The sequence below is a fragment of the Lissotriton vulgaris genome, chromosome 5, assembly GCF_964263255.1.
Source record: "Lissotriton vulgaris chromosome 5, aLisVul1.2, whole genome shotgun sequence".
NCBI classification, from domain to species: Eukaryota; Metazoa; Chordata; class Amphibia; order Caudata; family Salamandridae; genus Lissotriton; species Lissotriton vulgaris.
The window spans coordinates 1481421987-1481442989 of record NC_141693.1 but is presented as its reverse complement, the minus strand read 5'-3'; positions in this window follow the sequence as shown (position 1 = coordinate 1481442989).

Below are 21003 nucleotides of genomic sequence, written 5' to 3'. Positions count from 1 at the left end.
AGCTGTAATGATGTACTCACGCTTCTTGTTTTTGTTTGGTTTTCAGTTGCGCAAGCCTACGAGGCGGGGCGGACTGTGCAGTCGACCCGACACCAGGGGGCCAGCGGTCAGACATCACCGACTGTGAAAAAGGAGGTGTGGGTCGTGGGCCACTCATACGTGAGGCGTGCCGCGGACGTATTCAAAGCAGGTGACATGATTCACGTGGCTGGGGAATACGGGTACAGTGTGTCCTTCTACGGAAAGGGCGGGCTCTGTATTGACCAGTTTCGATCATTTTTTGAGGAGTTGTTAGGGCGGACGAGGTCACCGCCGTCTGTAGTCATAGTACATCTTGGGGGCAATGATTTGGTGACCACTGGTAGACGACTTCTTCTTGAGGCAATGCTTTCCACGGTAAGTTGGTTGGCGAGAAGAGTTCCAGGGTGCACAATTGCATGGTCCCATATGATCCCACGGAAAGTGTGGCGGGGGGCTATTTCGGTTCCTGCTCTAAATCATTCAGTGAGGAAAATTAATAATAAAATGAGTAGATTGTTCCGTTCAAGTACACTGCATTGTATTTCGCATGGTTGTATTACAGGGGACAGTATGTATTTGGGGGATGGTGTTCATTTGTCCTGGGTGGGGAACGAATTGCTCATAGGAGACCTGATAGCTTGGTTTAAGACTTTATGACATGACCTTTAGGCAGGAGTGTTGTGGGGGGTCCGGATAGCCGGTCAACTATCCGGCCTGTGGCGGTAAGGTCATGATCGGTGAGCAGTAATTGGAAGATCCCTATGGGTGGGCGTCACCCATTACGGATGGGAGCGCTCGAGGGAGGTGGCCATTGGCCCCTCAACGGGGAGGCGGTCCCTTCTAAGGATGGGCCGCCGAAAGGAAAGGAAAGGCGGTCAAGGCCCCTTCCTGGGTAGGAGGGGCTACAGCCCCCTCCTGGGGAATTTCCCGGGGCCTGGACATCTGCGACGGCAGATGTGGTAAGTTGTGTGGGGTTTGGGAGGGGGTCTACGCTACCTTCTAGATACCTCACACGAGTCCTCGGACGACCTTTAAATGGCGTCGAGTTTATTGGGGCCCCCGTCAAGTCAAGGGAAATTGGTAAATGCACTTGAGGTACACCTCTGTGCGGTCGCCCCTCACAAGTGAGGGGGATATGTCTGGTTTAGGGATCTTGACACCGGTTACGACCTTGCCGTTGGCCCTTAAACGTTAGGATGTACAATTTCAAGTTAAACGTTTTGTAGGATGTTAGTTCGGCTAGGAGAACCTTTGTATTAGAGAATATGTTAAGGTTAGCCAAACATCGCAATGTGGAAATGAAATTGTACATTAATATGAAACTGTTATTTTAATGTTTTAATTTTGTTTCATATTTTAATAAATACGGCCGGGAGGGTCACTCCCTCCCGTCTTCCAAAAGTTCAGAACCGTTTCCGGTTTCCCATTCTTGGGGATTGTGTTGAGAGGGGGTGGCGGGTATCTCAGCCATATGGAAAGGGGCGACCATTCGGTCCCCCCGAACGTATGGCGGAGTACCACGATCCCCCCGGGAAGCCATCTTGGGCGGGAGGCGAGTCTCGGCTGGTATGCCCGAAGCGGCGTAGCCGGGGCGCGCTTTTTCCCGCCCTGGAGTGGGCTGGCCTAGACACTGACGCGGCCGGCCACGCCCTTTGAGGCAGGCAGGGGCGGGTTGACGCCCGCCCTGAAGACGGATAAAAGGAGCAACAAGCCAAGAAAGCATCCTCTTGTTCCTGTGCTCTGAAGCTGCACCTCCTCGCTACACGTGAGCTCGAGACGGAACGAAGAGCCAATTTTGACCCACCCACCAGCCCCTGAGGACAGCAAGTGGTTTTGAATAAAGTTTGATGTGGTAACACTAATTTTTGCAGGTGGTGATGACTATCGTGATAACTTTGAATATGCAATAAAGAATGGTTGAATTATAATATGTTTTTCAAATAAAGTAATTATGCACTAGTGTTGATCAGTAATCATGCCTTTTAATAAAGTTGTAAATTGTTACTGTCTTTTAGTAATTTAGTCATTTAGTAATTTAGTTAGAATTGTCGTATTTATTTTGGTCGGGCGGTAAGGTCATGATCGGTGAGCAGTAATTGGAAGATCCCTATGGGTGGGCGTCACCCATTACGGATGGGAGCGCTCGAGGGAGGTGGCCATTGGCCCCTCAACGGGGAGGCGGTCCCTTCTAAGGATGGGCCGCCGAAAGGAAAGGAAAGGCGGTCAAGGCCCCTTCCTGGGTAGGAGGGGCTACAGCCCCCTCCTGGGGAATTTCCCGGGGCCTGGACATCTGCGACGGCAGATGTGGTAAGTTGTGTGGGGTTTGGGAGGGGGTCTACGCTACCTTCTAGATACCTCACACGAGTCCTCGGACGACCTTTAAATGGCGTCGAGTTTATTGGGGCCCCCGTCAAGTCAAGGGAAATTGGTAAATGCACTTGAGGTACACCTCTGTGCGGTCGCCCCTCACAAGTGAGGGGGATATGTCTGGTTTAGGGATCTTGACACCGGTTACGACCTTGCCGTTGGCCCTTAAACGTTAGGATGTACAATTTCAAGTTAAACGTTTTGTAGGATGTTAGTTCGGCTAGGAGAACCTTTGTATTAGAGAATATGTTAAGGTTAGCCAAACATCGCAATGTGGAAATGAAATTGTACATTGTCAAGTCAAGTCAAGTCATAAAATTTGTATAGCGCACTACATACCCGGAGGGTTTCAAGGCGCTTAGGAAGGGGAGGAGGATTATTTGTCAAATATCCACGTTTTAAGCTGCTTTCTGAACGCTAGGTGATTCTGGGTGAGGCGAAGGTAGGCGGGGAGTGAGTTCCAAGTTTTGGCCGCCAGGTATGAAAAGGATCTGCCTCCCATGGTGGTCTTGTTGATGCGAGGTACAGTGGCGAGGGCTTGGCTGGAAGAGCGAAGTTGGCGGGAGGGGGTGTAGAAGGACAGTCGAGAGTTGAGGCAATCTGGTCCGATGTCGTAGAGTGATTTGTGTGCGTGGGTAAGCAGTCGGAAAGTGATCCTCTTATTGACGGGTAGCCAGTGGAGGTCTTTAAGGTGACCAGAAATGTGTTCGTTGCGTGGGATGTCTAATATGAGTCTGGCTGAGGCGTTTTGGATTCGTTGTAGTTTCTTCTGGAGTTTAGCGGTGGTACCTGCGTAGAGGGTGTTTCCGTAGTCTAGTCGGCTCGTGACTAGAGCGTGGGTGACTGTTTTCCTTGTTTCGGAGGGGATCCAGCGAAATGTTTTTCTGAGCATGCGAAGAATGTTAAAGCAGGAAGAGGATACGGCGCTGACTTGTCTGTTCATTGAGAGTGAAGAATCCAGGATGACGCCAAGGTTCCGTGCGTGGTTTGTCGGGATGGGTGCTTTTCCAAGGGCTTCCGGCCACCAGGAGTCGTCCCATGCAGAGGGGGATGTGCCTAAGATGAGGACTTCTGTTTTGTCTGAGTTCAGTTTCAGACGGCTTTGTTTCATCCATTCGGCGACTTCTTTCATTCCTTCGTGTAGGTTAGTTTTGGCGGTGCTGGGGTCCTTGGTGAGAGAGAGGATCAGTTGAGTGTCGTCCGCGTAAGAGATGATGTTGAGGTTGTGTTGGCGGGCGATGGTCGCAAGGGGGCTCATATATACGTTGAAGAGGGTGGGACTAAGTGAGGATCCTTGTGGTACGCCGCAGATGATTTCTGAGGGCTCGGACTTGTATGGTGGGAGGCGGACTCTCTGGGTTCTTCCGGTGAGGAACGAGGTGATCCATTCCAGTGCTTTCCCTTGGATTCCGATGTCTCTGAGGCGTTGTAAAAGGGTGCTGTGGCAGACTGTATCGAAGGCTGCGGAGAGGTCGAGGAGGATGAGGGCGACTGTGTCTCCATTGTCCAGTAGAGTTCGAATGTCGTCTGTTGCTGCGATGAGGGCGGTTTCAGTGCTGTGTTTGGCTCGGAAGCCAGACTGTGAGGGGTCCAGTGATTTGTTGGCTTCGAGGAAGGCGGCGAGCTGGTTGTTGACGGCTTTCTCGATGACTTTGGCCGGGAATGGAAGAAGTGAGATGGGCCGGTAGTTTTTGAGTTCGGTGGGGTCCGCTGTTGGTTTTTTCAGAAGGGCGGTGAGTTCAGCGTGTTTCCAGTCTTCTGGGAAGGTAGCGGAGTTGAAGGAGCAGTTGATGACGTCTCGGAGGTGCGGAGCTATGACGGAGTCTGCTTTGTTGAAGATGTGGTGAGGGCATGGGTCTGTGGGGGATCCGGAGTGGATGGAATTCATCAGGCGGATGGTGTCCTCAGTGGAGATTGGCTTCCAGTCGTTAAGGGTGTTTACGGGGGGAAGATGGTCAGCAGATGGTAGGGTGGGTTGGCTTCCGGGTTGGTTGTCAAAGCTGTTGTGGATGTCAGCGATCTTGTTGTGGAAGAATGAGGCTAGGGAGTCGCAGAGGGTTTGAGAGGGGGTGATGTCGTTGGAGTTGGCCGAGGGGTTGGAAAATTCCTTGACGATGTTGAAAAGTTCCTTGCTGTTGTGGGCGTTGTTGTCAAGTCGATCCTTGAATGCTGTTTTCTTGGCCTTTCGGATTAGTTGGTGGTGGGTGCGGGTGGCGCTTTTGAAGGCGTCCTTGTTGCTGGTGGATGGGTCTTTTTTCCAGGCTTTTTCAAGGGAGCGGCACAGTTTCTTGGACTTCTTGAGGTCATCGTTGAACCATGAGGCCTTCTTGTTGCCAAGTTTGTGATGACGTTTTTTCAGTGGTGCTAAGGTGTCGGCGGTGTTGGTTAACCAAAGGGTGAGGTTGGAGGCGGCTTCGTTGGCGTTAGAAGAGAGGGCCGGGGAGGTTCGAAGGAGCGATGTGGAGATCTGATCCGTGGTGATTTTGTTCCAGTTTCTTTGTAGAGTAGGTTGGAGGTGGATGCTGGGTTTTGGTTTGTTGTAGGTGAAGTGAACGCAGCTGTGGTCAGTCCAGAGGAGGTCCGTGGTGTGGCTGAAGGAGACATGGTTGCTGGAGGTGAAGATGGGGTCGAGTGTGTGACCTGCGATGTGGGTGGGGGAAGTGACCAGTTGGTTAAGTCCGAGGTTGGCGAGGTTGTCTAAGAGGGTGGCGGTGTTGTGGTCGTTGATCTTTTCAAGGTGGAAGTTGAGGTCTCCCAGGAGGATGTAGTCTTTGGAGGGGAGCGCGTGTGGGGTGATGAAGTCCGTGATGTCTTCACTGAATTTTGCGCGGGGTCCTGGTGGTCTGTAGAGGAGGGTGCCTCTGAGTGTGGTCTTGGGGTCGATGTGGATCTGGAAGTGAAGGTGTTCGGAGTTGGCGAGGTTGGCGTCAGAGCTGGTTGAGATGCGGATAGATTTCTTATGGACGATAGCGATTCCTCCTCCTGTATGGTCGGAGCGGTCCTTGCGTGTGATCTTATAGTCATCAGGGATAGCGATGGCGATGTCAGGGGCGGAGGAAGCGTTCATCCATGTTTCCGTTAGGAAGGCGACGTCGGGAGAGATGGTGTCTAGTAGGTTCCAAAGGTCAATGGCGTGCCTGTGGACTGATCGGGTGTTGAGAAGGATGCATTGTAGGTGGTTGGGGTCGGGAATCTGTGGTGTGGTCGTAGCGGAGATGTTGTCGGTGCCGCTGAATTTGCAGGTGACGCAGGAGAACGGTCCATGGGTGCGTCCAGGAGCGGCTTGGACGCAGTTGGGGGCGCGACCGGGGTTAAGGGCTAGGAGGGTGGCGGCATCGTAAGTGAGGCGAGTGGGCTGGGCAGCGCGAGGGGCAGGGGGTCTGGCGCTGGGCGCGGTCCAGGCGCGGACGGGCGTAGACGGGCTTACCTTTGGCGCACCTTCGGCGCGGGTTGGGCGCGGACGCTGCGCGTGGACGCTGCACGCGGGAAGAACTGTCATATATGGATAGTGAGAAGGGGAGGGGCGAGGGCGTCTCAGCTGGGAGGCGGGGCGGGCTTCTGACGACGACAGACAACAAACAAAATGGAGGCGGAGGGGGGGAGTACAGCCAAACACGCAAAGCACAGTGAAAACAATTCCTAAAATGCACTTAAACAATGCAGGCAAGCGGAGCGCCGATCTGGCAGGTAGCAATCACAGACAATGTTGAATTATTACAAATAAAGCGGCACAGCGCGCAAAACAGTCCCAATTCGGCACAATAAGCTATGTAAAGCGCGAGTGAGCCCAGCAGCGGTCAGGCAGGCGGCAGGCACAGAGAGGAATCACTTTAGAGAGGCAAAGCGCTAAAAATGAGGCAAAGCGCTAGAAACGATACCAGGTCTTTCAGGGGACGCTGGGGAGCGACTACTCAGTTTTAATTTTGTTTCATATTTTAATAAATACGGCCGGGAGGGTCACTCCCTCCCGTCTTCCAAAAGTTCAGAACCGTTTCCGGTTTCCCATTCTTGGGGATTGTGTTGAGAGGGGTGGCGGGTATCTCAGCCATATGGAACATCAGTGGCAAAGTGCATAGGTCGGGACAGGAAATGTGAATTGCACTGTTCCAAAAACTTTGCTAAAATTGAGGGGCGCCAGTAAACCTTTCTAATGGTACTATGCACCAAAGGTGGATTCGCACAGCTATACAGCTGAGTCATGGTAATTGGGTCTTGAGGAAATTGAAAATCTTCATTCTCAGGGGTCTTACTAATATCAATAAAGAACTTGGCACAGAAGCTGAAATATGAAAAAGACATCTTTATTAAACTTAATTAAGTGAGGCTACGTCACCCAACTGCCTTAGCAATTGAATGAGGCAGTCTGAGGAATACAGATAACAGAGGCCTTATATATGTTTTAGGGTTACATGACTCAGCACAAAAGTAAGGGGCGGTCCTAGCTTATGCAAGCATGCAAAAACCCCAACATACCTTCTTACACAATCTGAACAAACCCATATCGTAAACAGGTCATAAAAAGAGGGAACAGAAACAGATGAGAAGTAAGATAGAGGGGTGTGTGCATGTACCATAAACATTGCAATGTCCTGCCCTTTGATCTCTATCTGACCAGCTGCCTAATAAGGAACTGGCTCAACGAGGTCAGCCTTGGGCAAGGGCAAGGGAGTCAGTTCGTTCAGGTCAAACAGAAGTCAGCACAAACTCAAGCTAAGGTGCATGTGTCCCAGAGACTTGTTCAGCCACAGTCATAAGCCTATGTGAGGGCAACCACAAAATGGCTGCTATGCACAAAATGGAACCCATGGTTCAGAACGAAATCTTCAAATACACAGTGAATCCATTGGTGTAACATGATGAAAACACTCATACTTGCTGAACTCACTGTTTACGGTTCGCTGTTACCAAATTCGTAACAGAACCACGACCTTTATGACCCAGGTTCAGAATTCACGGAACCTCAGACCCTCCTTTTGCCCTTACATAGGCAATAACCTAAACTCATGTCAATCTGAATCCAGGTCTATATTCATCAGATCATCAAGATGTTGCTAGAGCATAATCCAACTCTCTCGGGACACGTCTCCTTACATATGTAGTAGCACAAAGGCCACATATGGCAGGACAAAATAGGGAATTCCTCTATCTGTAGTAGGTGGCATAAGATCAAACACCCAACAATTAGTGATGTTCACTACTAACTGGTGTTGATGCAGAAGTTGTACAAAAAGAATTGCTTACGAATTCTGATCTTCTAACTTGCTCATGTTCAGGAAAAGGGTGAAAAGAATGCAAAGAAGCAGTAGTAGGAAAAGACATATTGGGAAGTGGGTGCAGAAGTCAATTGAGTAGAAAAAAACAATCCCACCCATAAATGACAATGTCATGTTTTAAAAAACACTAGAAAACACGTTATTAAGAACATATAGACAACAGGAGAAAGTAGTGACCACTATTGCAAATGAAATAATAATTTTTCACAACCTTAAGCAGAAAGCAAATCCTAAAATTATCCAGTAACATTTTTAGGGCTCCTATGCATTTCAGTAATTTTTGTATATTCAGGTGAAACAGTGGTGACCCTCATCAATGCTCTGAGGTGAAAAGGGGGTAGTCTTCCACATAAAATGAACTTTATTCTGCTTTTACTAAACAGAATAGTACTTTAAAACAATGCCAGAAAAACAATCAATCTCCTAACACCTAGTCTATACAATCACACAGAAACCTCTTGTGAAACCAACTATGCCCAGAGTCCATTCAAAAAGCCTCTCTGGCAGGCTTCTATTGTCCATCAAATCTTCTTTTGTTGTTTTCTTCCGCATGGGCCTCTTCATTCAAGCCTTTCATGATCCGTTGGAGGGCCCTCCTGGCAAACACTCATAGCTCATTCAAAAGTCTCAATGTCTCAAGGCAGTGCACCAGTATCTTTCCTTTGCGGCAGGCACTACAGGTAGTGTGCTCTCCATTATCTGACCCAGGGTGGTGTGGAGTGCAAAAAACGATGGATTTAGGCCCAGATCCTTGTACTGGGGTGAATGTAAGACATTGATCTACATTCTGTCCATCAAATTGTTTTTTGTAATTTTCTCCATTGAGCAAGGGCACAGGTCATCTCGTGCAGACCCGGGACCATTCTCAGGCTCCAACACTCATCATTCAGTGTCAGAGGACGCTCAGGCTGCTCTTTCATGGGCACCAGAATGTAGTGCCTTTTGCCAATCTGGGATCCGCTGGTGCACTGCACTTCCATTGGAGCAAAGGAAAAAGGGGGGTGTGTGGCCAAAAACTCAGGCCAAGGGGCTCAAGGGACTGCACACTGTCAGAGGTTAACCAGCACATGAAAGGCGCTCTTTTGCACTGAAATTCTGGTTCTGTGGCAAAACCAGCTCCTCCTTCTTTACTGATGTTGAACGCCTTCTGATGAAGCAAGTGCGATGCTTTAAACAGTTCATTGTATAACAAGGGGACTGCAAACAGGTGGCCTGCGATCTTCAAAGGAGTGGCCACACGCCATGGGACAATTTTGGTCTAGAATACACTGTCATTCTCAAAAAGCAATACAAATATAAAGGCAGTAGGCAAAACAGTGCCTCTAGTCTTTTCAATTGGGTTTCCGTGTGAGAGCATATCCTCCATCATCTAAGGGTAGATAACTACACAAGAATTCTATCTAAATGGATGTCTTCACATATGGTGGCATTGTCTAATGGGGCAAACACATTTTTTTTCAATGATTACATATAAGTGTTCCTAAATTCCTTATCTAGAACACCTCAAAAGAGAGATCACATAATACATTTTATCAGGGACATGTAGATACCTCCCTTTAATAGTTGTGCATCAGGTGGACTATGCAATACAAAAGCTAATGATCAAGATGTGGAAACAAAAGACAAGAACTAGAGAGTCCTGGTATTTCCATTATTTAAAATAAATCTGGTCCATCAAAAATTAAAGCAGCAGAAAAAAAGGAACTAAAAACCAATTTAGAATAGGCATTGAATTTGTCATATTCCAAAAAAAAACGTAGGGTGTCTCCTATTGAGGTGGAGTGAGTCAGTTAACCAGTCCGTCACTACCCTGACAGTTAGACTGGGAAACATCAAAGTAGGCCTAAAGAAAATTCTTAAATGGGACTAGGTCACAGCTAAAATCCCAAATAACTAGGCATGATGCGAAATTGGTGAGGGGAGTAGTGACAAAAGAAAAATGTATAGGAAGAACAAGAAATTACTTGGGTGATAGTCAAGCATGGGACACAATACCAAGAGTGTGAGTGATACACCAAAAAATCACAATAGGTTACAAATTTAACTCTACCGCTGGCCGCTACACCATATACGGTAACCTCAGCTAATGCTCCAGTTCCTTCTTCAGGGAAAAAATGAAACCTGGTTTCCTTTATGGTACAAAGCCATACACTACTTAGGAAGCAGAACAAAACCGAGTAATGTAATATAGAAATTAGGTCACCATGTACAAGAGTCACAAATCTATAATTTTATCCTTTCGTCCAATCAGGATACATGAATTTAGGGCTGCCTGTTCCTTTAAGGCAGGGGTCTTCAAACTGTGGGCCGCGACCCCCACGGGGGCCGTAGAACGATGCAAAGGGGGTCACGCCTTCACAGTGCCACTTCTGCCTCCAGGGCTTCAGCCCCCCTCCTCCCCCATCCTGTGTCTCAGCCCGGGCTGCTGCAGTGCAGCTTGCGCTCCTGGGGCCTCGGCTGGGCAGTGTCTGGAGTCTTATCTCCGGCCCGAGTTTTCACAGGTCTTTAAAGACCATAAGCATATTTACATGCCTTTGTTAACTGATTACTAAAGATTCGTTTTTTTATGGTTCCAGTACCCTCTGGGTCCCCACTCTGCCTATTTCATACATTTGTATTTTTACACTTACTGCTGTAGTGTGAGAATACATTTAATGAAAAGATATATAAAGTTGGGTTGCCAAAAGAAACATGCCTGCTATGTGTTGTTTAAAGATCCTGCAGAGGCCTACTCTTGACACTAAATTGAGTTATACATAAAAAAGTATGTATTAATTAGGTATGTGACTGTTCTGTCTTTATTCTCTTTAATTATTAGTCATGGATCATTAAGGCATCCCTAGAACACAATTAAAAGTGCTTTCTATTTATATTTGCTGTTCTAAGTATTCACAGATAAGTGCAAAAATACAGCTGTAGGTGACTGCTTATTTCTGGGCCATCAAAATAATGAGCTGGTAACCCTAATCATTAGACTGGAAGTTTGTTGCAGGATCAGCACATTATTTATTTCCTCCACCCTCGAACCCTAATTAATGCCATTATAGCAATAATTTAACTTATATCTGAAACCCTACGCTTCAAGTTTTTGGGAATGCACCCTGCTTTCAGACTACTCACTTCTCATTCTTGCCTTCACTTTCACGTTCACCCTGCACTCCCAACGATCACAATGAACTCACACTGATCACCATGCACTCATAGCGATCACCATGCACTCATAGCGATCACCATGCACTCACACTGATCACAATGCACTCACACTGATCACAATGCACTCACACTGATCACCATGCACTCACACTATTCACCCGCTCACCCTGCACTCACACTATTCACCCGCTCCCTCTGCACTCACACTGATCACCATGCACTCACACTGATCACCATGCACTCACACTGATCACCATGCAATCACACTGATCACCATGCACTCACACTGATCACCATACACTTACACTGATCACCATGCACTCACACCAATCACCATGCACTCACACCAATCACCATGCACTCACACCAATCACCATGTACTCACACAATTCACCCGCTCACCCTGCACTCACACTGATCACCATGCACTCACACTGATCACAATGCACTCACCCTTGCTGCTCCCGGCCATGGCCAGGCGAGCTTCTAATGTGGCAGCGTGTATTCCTGCGGATTGGGAGGCCTTTCACAGAGGTTGACTAGACATCTTTCTGATGTTAATTGCTGTATTTTGGTTATAAACTGGTACTGATGGGGTGAAATCTTTCCTCAGTATTACTGTGTTTAAAAAAATTCTAAATAATAAAGCAATGCTATCCCAAAATACGCAGCATCACAGAACATTATTTACATTTTCTACTCACACAATTTAGTCAAGCCTGTCGCATAATTTGGTCCTCACCTTCCTCATAACCTAGAAGTTTAGACATTTTTGTCAGGAGGGGGTCCTTACGCTTGAAAATGTTGACAGGGGGGTCTCGGCATCCAAAAGTTTGAAGACCTCTGCTTTAAGGGAAGGGGCAGTACTTGACTAACAGCATGAACATACTTTGATCCTGTATATTTCTTTTATTTTACTTCAAATACCATTAAAGCCAAATTTGACATACACTGATGAAGTGTTGTCTGTGTCGTGTTCACAAAAATGAAAATATCATATTTTTTAAATTTAGCAAATCAACCCAACTGTAGTTTAGCGATACACATCGTCATGTATATCCCTTCACAACATAGGTAAACTTGTAATTATATCAAAAGCAGCAACATAAAACAAAAACATGCATAATGCACATGTCAAGCACGAAAAGCATAGACAAAACAATAAGATATGTGAATGAGCGGTGACGCACAACACCAGGTCATGTACTAACAATATTCGGGCCTGCTTAATTTGTCAGGTTTAAAATCCTCACCCTCCTTTCTGATAGCAGATCAACAGGTAGTGGAGATTTGGCTGTCAAATGCAACCTACTGTGTGTCACTTCTGACACACAGGACCAGCAGGAACAATTTATAAAAGGATAAAATGCAAGAATATGTAAAATGCACAAACATTTCTTTTCAAAGAAATTACTCAAAACACATCTCTTTTCAACCAACCAAACTCACGTGTCTTGTCAGCCTTAAAATCACCCAGAACAATCCATGAATGATCTGTAGGCAAAAGCACAAAAATACACAACACACCAAAGAGGAACATTTTGCATAACAAACGAATATTACTTATAACTTTTAATCAGAAGACAAAACATGATACAGCCACCTTGCAACATGAAGCCCTTTTAACTTTCCATTAGTAAAATCCTTTCACTGACACTCCATGTTAGCCTTGTGCCATAATCTCCACTGTAAAAAAAAATCTTAATTGGCAAAACGTTCTCACTTATTCATGTAGCCTTCAAAATTTCAATCATTTTCTGTCAAATAAAGCAACTAGCAGACATTATTTCTTAGAGCAGAAATACAAATGTCATGATGGTGGGACTTTCAAAGAAACCTATTTTATATTGTCCCTTTGGAATTAATTTCTTAAATTTTTGTGATGTTCTTGTGGAGAAACCAGAAATCCCACCTTTCAGAGGCCTGTTTAGCAAGGTCATTCTGCATTCCACAGAGACAAGGCTCGAATTTAAAAGGTCACAAATGTCATCATGACAGCCTCTTCCATTGTTTACAGGAAAACTAAAGGTAGCATCTTAGCGCAACTTGAGCAGCCTGTTTTCCTAGCCCACAGTTTCTGCTCATTCTGAGGCTGATTAAGACAGAAGGCCTACTACATTTACTGTGAATTATTAACAGAACCTAATAACACACTTACCAGTTTTTAGAACAAATGCTTGTTGCATGGTACTCATTTCAGCAACCTTAAGTGGATCTCTCTGGGCCATTTAAAAGTAAACCCAAATGGGCACAACCTGCAAATTTGAATTACACCTAAATGTATGCATTTACTGAGGCCTTAATGCACCTTAAAGCTATTTTAAATGGCAAAAATACTGTTTTAAATGGTCTATTTACCCAAATTCGACTTTGATGTTTGTGGCACTTAAAAATAAATATCCTATACTTGTTATGCATATTAATCATCCTCAGAATGTTCTTTGCAAATTACAGAGATTTTTAATCAGACATATCCCATGTAAATCTTTAGAAAAATGAGGTTTGTACGCCTGCGCTAAGTGAAATTCCATATGCTAATGTTCTCATTATGCGATATAGCATAACGTAAATTACATTTTAATGCTAGGATGTCATAGTATGATCATTAAGCTTTATGAATAGCGAAAAACGAATTTTGTAGCACTTATTTTTAATAATTATTTTTCAAAATGTATTAATTATTTTTAATAAACCCCTTCATTTTTTATAATTCCACATATAAAAGCAAGCTGCATCCCTTGCCTATCATTTTAGACGCATTCATTTATAAGCCTAAGCACAGAAACCTAACTTATAACATAACAAAATTTCTGCGCTACTTTTTATCTGTCTGATGTTTGTACACGTTCAGTCACAGCACTTGGACGCCCCTGGGCAGCTATCTGCGCTTTACAAAACACATTTTCATTTCATTTCATTTCTTTCTAAAAAGGACAATTTTATTTAGCATCAAACCCACGAATATGCTTAAAAAATCCTTAATGATAGAAAACCCTTAATTGAAATGCCTTCCTGTAATACAAAATAATGAACCTTAGTTTTGGAACCTTTTTAAAATGACATTCTGAAATGTAAACATTTACCTGTGCAACTGAGGGCAAATTCATGGCTGAATTAATATTCCTATATATTTAGCTTGTCTCTCAATGTTTGTAACGTAAGCACTGTGGCTGTCTATTTAAAACTAAAACGAAGACATTTCAAGTTTCAAAATGCGTGTGCAAATACAGCAAGGTCCAATCTATTCAGATGAAGTATTTGCCTGTTAATATCTAATACAATGCATCTAAGAAAAATGCTGTAAGTTTATTTATTTTTCGCAAAACACCCAATTTTGTTTTTGGGGGCTTTTTATTCCTAGTGCAAGAAAACCACGAACAGACATTGAGCTCATTTCAGACAAACAGAAGGGGCTCAAACACTCCGGACACACAATACGGCGCACCATGCATTTTCGTGAATAGCGCCATCGCTATTTACTGACAGAAGTTGCACTAATGGGAAATCCACATAGACATTGAAACACAGATTTGACCCACAAATCAATACTCATTTGCAAATACTAGTTGTAAGTCATATTTACAAGAAACGCTTCTCAATAGTGTTCCAAAAGACTGCATAAACAGCCCAACAGAATGATGTATGTCCAAGAAGCAAAAATGCGCTCAATTCACTAGCTTTGGCTAGCAGAACACCAAACAAAATCGTTCTGCATATCTTCATTCATAAAACTGCGCAGAACAAAGGATCCTTGTTTTGTATTATGTCATATTTTAATTCCCTGGGGATACAAAATCACCAAGGAAGAAATATGTTTTTAAATCTAACCTATTTAGATATTTCCTTTAGGGGAAGCCGGCTAATCCAAACGTATACAAAGTTGGCCAACACAAATCTCCAAATTTGCTAAGATCAGGCATCTTATAGCTCACTAATCTAGCTTCAAACTTCAAGGGGATATCTCTATCGATACACTCGTAAATATACAAGACCCTCGGTTTTTGAAAATTGCAATCTTCAAATAAAACTAAGGACAAAACAAACTAAGCAAAGAACCACAGAACCAAAGAACAAAGGACTGGGAGCGACCCACTTATACTTAACTCTTACTTTTACTAATCAAAACGTTATCCAAATTCTAACTGTCAAGTTCTACATGACCTAACGGTCTTTTAAGAATACTCACGCCAAAAAGGTTCTCAATCAGGAGTGACATCATGTGGAGGATCAAAATCAGGAAGATCAGAAATATACTGGGCTGCAGAAACAAAGAATCTCCAGAATCCCTGTGCACAGAGTACCTTCTTAGTAGAATCCTGTTCTGTCCTCCTCAGTAGATTTCAGTCTCCTGACAAGATCCCTCCCACAGAAAGTCACTTCTCTGATGAAGCCTGCGTTGGCTGCGCCATGTGAGGAAATTGAAAATCTTCATTCTCAGGGGTCTTACTAATATCAATAAAGAACTTGAGTGGAGTGGTGTGGCTCACTGGTTAGAGGCGGCAGACCTGAGAGCAGAGGACGGCCCGGGACCAGGGTTCAATTCCCGACGCGGCAGGGTCGTGGACCAGGGTCAGCGGACTCGATAATTCTCATCTCGGTGCCTACTCTAACCATGGATCACACTCGGCAACTCTGGGCATTAGCTTGCCTCATCTCCACAACGGCCCCCCACATACGCCGGGGATGCCTGGTTTCACCTTGGAGATACCCAGTAGGGACCATCTCACAGGGAAAGCCAGGACGGGTTCCCCAGCGGTCTACTGCACAGAGATACTCCTTCGGGAGTCGATTCTAGCGCATTACAAACCCACAATTAATTAATTAATTAACTTGGCACAGAAGCTGAAATATGAAAAAAACATCTTTATTAAACTTAATTAAGTGAGGCTACGTCACCCAACTGCCTTAGCAATTGAATGAGGCAGTCTGAGGAATACAGATAACAGAGGCCTTATATATGTTTTAGGGTTACATGACTCAGCACAAAAGTAAGGGGCAGTCCTAGCTTATGCAGGCATGCAAAAAACCCAACATACCTTCTTACATAATCTGAACAAACCCATATCGTAAACAGGTCATAAAAAGAGGGAACAGAAACAGATGAGAAGTAAGATAGAGGGGTGTGTGCATGTACCATAAACATTGCAATGTCCTGCCCTTTGATCTCTATCTGACCAGCTGCCTAATAAAGATCTGGCTCAACGAGGTCAGCCTCGGGCAAGGGAGTCAGTTCGTTCAGGTCAAACAGAAGTCAGCACAAACTCAAGCTAAGGTGCATGTGTCCCAGAGACTTGTTCAGCCACAGTCATAAGCCTATGTGAGGACAACCACAAAATGGCTGTTATGCACAAAATGGAACCCATGGTTCAGAACGAAATCTTCAAATACACAGTGAATCTATTGGTGTAACATGATGAAAACACTCATACTTGCTGAACTCACTGTTTACGGTTCGCTGTTACCAAATTCGTAACAGAACCACGACCTTTATGACCCAGGTTCAGAATTCACGGAACCTCAGTCTTAAGTCTGGGTGAGGTTACAAAATTCCCCTTGATGTGAGAGATTTGATTTAAACAGTCAAGTGAATATGCCTCTTTATTTCAGGCAGTCCGTAATATCTGTAATGCCTGTTCCATAGCTTGCAGCGCATTGGGATCTCAACTCTGGTAGGGTAGGCCTGGCAAACTGTTCTGTTTTGCAAGTCATGTATGGCGGAGTCCGATGACAACCCACCGTGCTGCCCTAAACATGGTTCTACTAGTACGACAACAATTTTTGATCAATTTTGTAAAGACCATGGACTAGAAATTAATGTGTCTAAAACAAAGTCAATGGTTTTTAACCCATCTCGAGGCCGTAAATCTCATATTGTTATGAATGACCGCCCACTAGAGACTGTTAATGCTTTTACCTATTTGGGAATTCATATATCAAATGACCTAAGATGGACCAAACACATAGACACTGCAACTATAAGACACAGGCAAATAGCTGGTGCACTTGGTTCTGAGCACAGAAAATCCCTAACAAAACCAGTAAAACCTGTGCTCCAGGTCTATGAGGCCAAAGCCCTAGGATCATCACTTTATGGGGCGGAGCTGTGGGGCTACGAGAACCTTGGGAAATTGCAAATTTTGGAAAATAAGTTCTTTCGACCTATTACTAGCCTCCCCAAGGGTACTCCTTTGTTGCCACTTAGGTACGATCTAGGCAGGAAGGCATTAACTGACCTAGCAAGACTGAGACCTATTATGTATTGGCGTAGACTCTGGACTACACCTGAACTCTTACACTATGCTGAGGGATTTATGGACATAATTAAGGCAGATGTGTTCCACAAAATAGGATGGCTAAAAGAACTTAGAAAAATGTTGTGTGTACTAGGCCTCTACACGTTATGGGAAAATCCAGAGGCTGCCTCTTTTCCAACGAAGACTAATCTTAAAGAGATCTATTGGGAGAAGGTGGCCGAACGAACCTGGAATGAAATTAGCCCGGAGACTATGGCGGGAAAATTCCTGCAAGCAAAGTTCCTTCCTACCCTCGAACTGTACTGGGATACCATCACTAGCCAGAGGGATAGGAAGTTGCTTTTCCAGATTAGAGCAGATTCTCTCCCCCTCAGATCTCTAACAGGCAGGTGGGGAGGCCCATCAAATAGTTCTTGTCCATCCTGTGGAGTGCATGATGAAACAATCGGACATTTTTTATTTGCATGTAAATCCTATGTAGAGCCCAGACGCATCTGGCTTACCCCCATGTGTAAGAACTTAGGTACGGCCAGCAGTGCTGTGGCTTTAAGAATTATATGTACTAGTTCTTCACTGTTTATAGTAACAGCCACTTCTAAATTTCTCGGCTGGTCGTGGTCCATTAGACAAAAGTTTTTAGACAGATGAATTAAGAAGAGGTCATTATCAGAGTGTTTATATTATATTTTATCTGTAAAATATTATGTGATAATGTAATTGATGCATTTTTATCAACTTTTTAGCCTCATTTTTTAATCAATATAAATGTTTTTTAATGGCTTTTAATGTTGCTTGTAAAGCTTTTATGAGTTTATTCTCGAATAAAGCATATTAAAATTGAAAAAAATCGACTAGTACCGTGTTGAATACTAGAAGCAGAACTAAATACTGGAAAGAAGGTTAAATGGATGTGTGAGAGAGAGTAGAGATATCCAGCAATACTTAATATCGGCATGCACAACTCTCTCACTTGTGTCAGGTCTTTTGGAATGGGGTTTTCACAGGCTCGCATCCTCAGGCAAGTGTAGGCACACACTCAAATGTAAATGAAGCACAGATATTTGTAGCACTATGAACAGACATAAATGCATACACACTAAGTGCAAATAACAATAGTATATTCTTACCAGATTCAAAATTGTGGATCTCTCTGAAACTGAGCTGCAATGCATAAGGAAGCTGGATTAATACATGATACAAGTCCAAGCACCAGCAGTCCTGGAATTAAGGTGGTTAAAGGGAACTAGGCAAATTGAAGAAACAAAGCCAGAACACAGCAGCCAATAGAAAGAAACCAAAGGGATCATGACATTGAAGAAACCATATACAGTAAGACAAGACAGTAAGTAGGTAAACAACAACCTGAATCCAATGCGATATGTTGCCAGGAACCTTTGTAGTGAAAGTTAAAATCTGAAATGCTGCTTCTGCTAACATTGCCTGTGTAGTCAATCAATCAATCAATCAATCAATCAATCAATCAGGTGACTTGTAAAGTGTGACTACTCACCCGTAAGGGTCTCAAGGTGCTGGGAGGGGGGGGTGGGTCTGCTGATCCGCCAAAGGCACTGTGGTTCAGTCGAAGTGCCAGGTGTTGAGGTCCTTGCTAAATTGAATCAGTGACGGTGATTGCCTGAGGTGGAGAGCAGGGTGTTCTAGGTATTTGTTGCGAGGTAGGAAGGACCTTCCTCTACTTTTTTACCTTTTTTCCGCCAAGGAATCTTGACAACCTACCCGCCACAGAGAAGACCACAATCTTGCAGGAAAATGCCTAACAGTTCTTCCATGCCACAAACCAAGATGTAGAAGCCTCTTGCTTATCATGACACACTGGGGCACTTGGTGTCATGGGAGAAGCCAGTGGTTTATCTGGATTCTTGGCATAATGTTCACTCAAGTGAGGTGGGGCTGGTTCCATTGATTATTACTTGGGATGAACCTCGTCCAATATCCCAAATATAGCAATTGTCTTCAAACAGATCTTTTGTCTAGAAACATAGGTTCTTCATATTCGTTTTCAGCATTCACATGCATTGGAGCACACGTTTTGTAACAAGACATGTTTTTCCTTAATAATGTTTCAAGCAAGACATATGGAATACAGGATGAATTTTCATGGACTGGGACAATTTTAGCCGTACTATAATTGGATTCACAATCTGTTCAATAGAAAATGGGTCAATGAATTCTTGTTGACACCTACAAGGTTTTTTCAAACGTAGATTCTCAGCAAGTAGCCACTCTTTATCACCCTTCATGTATTAATATAGAGGGGTTATTTAGCAATCTGCGTTTAGCTAGTTTCTAGCTTTTGCCTTTCTGTAGTTACTCCTGTGCTGACAATTTTTTTACTAAGCATAGTTAAATGTTTGTGGACTGAAGGAATTCATGTGGGTAAGTACAATTCTAATGATGGTAATCTGGAATAATGTCCAGTGGATACAAATGAAATGTGATGTCCCAGAAACTGGATGTTTAATATTGTTGTATGTTGTATGTTAATTCATTCTGCTAACCACAATATTTTACTCCAATATCTTCTTGTTGCAGAGTTTGTCATCCCAAATATCATTCAACACATTTGTTTATTCTTTCAGTCTGTCCATATGAGGATGATGACTAGTTGACAAAAATACTTCCCCATCTAATTCTTTACAGAAAGCAGACTGAAATCTTGAGGTGAATTGAGCCCCCTCGTTAGAATTATGAAATGTGGAATGCCATGTAGACGAATGACATGCAGTACAAAGGTTTGTGCTTACTCTTTTGAAATGAGCATCCAAGTTATTGAGACGAAATGAACTAATTTTATGTGTAATTGTCCACAGCCACCAACAGTAAAATGCAGTTTTGACTCATGTAATTCTATTATAGAAGCATTGTTACTGTATGCCAGAGTTTAGATGGAACAGGTAATTACCTCAAAAGACCCACAGGTTTATTATTATTATGAGAACCCTTTTTCTGAATACAAATGCAACATGTTTGAGCATACAGATTCATTTGCAGCAAACACAGTTGGTCACCAAAAATACCTTCTGCCTGCTGCTAATGTTTTAGCTATTCCAAGATGCTCAACAGTTTTAGGATCATGAAGCCAACTCACAGCCTGTTGTCTTAAGTGAATTGATGACAAGTACATATCAGTGTCATGTTATGGATTTGGGGGGCTCGGGCAGACATATTTTTTTAGGACCCATGTAAGGCACAAAAGCACTTGAAATGTCTTAACCAGACCCCAAAGCCTTAAGATGACACAAGGTACAGAGACAGAGTCAAAGGGTAGTGATAGGCAGGGAGAGGGAGAGGGAGAGGGGTTTAGAGAAATAGAATAGAGAGAGGTCAAAGAGAGACCATTTACATTTCCAGGGGAGTCCGCGGAGGTTGGATGCCTGGGGCAATTGCCCACTTTGCCCATGCCTTAAAATATCTCGGGAAAATATATCCTTCCATTGACATAGTAATTCAACCTTCTCACTACTCTTTTCCTGTTCTCTGAAAATCTGTAGACTATGTTTCAGTACATAATTTATTCAAGAATGTCTCCACATCGATTACAGCTTTAAAATGACTAGTCAATGCTTTGGATTTCTCTGAGCAAAAAACATTCAATGCCATAATAAGAAGCAGTGGTTTTAACAATAAATGGATGATCTGCATTCAGATGTTGCAAACTTGTGCCAATAGAAAACATTTCATTAAAAAACAAAGTGCCTGATTTGCCTATTTGGACCATACAAACACTGCCCCTGTACAGAGTAATCTGGTAATGGATCGAACTATTTCAGAACACCAATTAATGGACATTCTAGAAAAGTTCCAAAGACCCCCGAATCATTTAAAAAAGCCTGTATATCTTTTACTGAGATAGGTGTTGGCCAATGAACTATTGATAACCCTTTTTGATTTCATCCATCTTAATTCACTCAAGTGTA